Raw genomic sequence first — 637 nt, forward strand, 5'->3', positions numbered from 1 at the left:
CAAGGCACTGGTATCATTGGCGGGTGGACGTGGTGAGATATTAGTTGTTCCTGACGTTTAACCCTACCTAGACCGGGGGGGGGGGGCTAAAAGTGCCCGCGGCAACTTTGATGTCACCTAGCGTCTGAACGGCTAGCCGTAGAACGACCAAACTTGGTGACTTTTCCTAAAATATTGTTGGCAACAATTCTCTATCATTGGAATAAGATAATAATTTTTTGTGTTGCCATGGCAACGGGTTTCTGACAGGCATTTTTTGCTAAATTTAGTACTTTTTGTTTCAACAATAGAATTTTATGGGTTTTATGTCAAGTTACTCATGGTTTCTAATATTAATAACATCCCATATAATTTTATGTAAATTTTATCATTAAATATACATAATTTATGCTAATTTGATGACGTCATTGGCCAAAATCCAAGATGGCGGACCATATCATTAGAACAGGTATATACGGGTTATTTTCATTAACATTTCATCAATACTTCCATTTCTTTTTACAAAAAAGGTTTGAATGACGGTGTTTAGTATGTTTACAATGTATTTTAGGCTTTATCATGAAAAAAAACTATTTTTGAAAATTCAAGATTGATGATCCAAGATGGCGGATATCTTAAATATGCATGACGTCATTTT

General features: G+C 35.0%; 1 protein-coding gene across 1 annotated transcript in view; it reads right to left on the minus strand.

Moving 5' to 3' along the window:
- LOC109467303 (mannan-binding lectin serine protease 1-like) overlaps positions 1-637 on the minus strand; it is a 7909-nt gene that overhangs the window by 1323 nt on the left and 5949 nt on the right. The gene's annotated exons all lie outside the window — the stretch shown is intronic.

This window comes from Branchiostoma belcheri, unplaced genomic scaffold (assembly GCF_001625305.1).
Source record: "Branchiostoma belcheri isolate BF01 breed outbred unplaced genomic scaffold, Haploidv18h27 scaffold18, whole genome shotgun sequence".
Taxonomy (NCBI): Eukaryota; Metazoa; Chordata; class Leptocardii; order Amphioxiformes; family Branchiostomatidae; genus Branchiostoma; species Branchiostoma belcheri.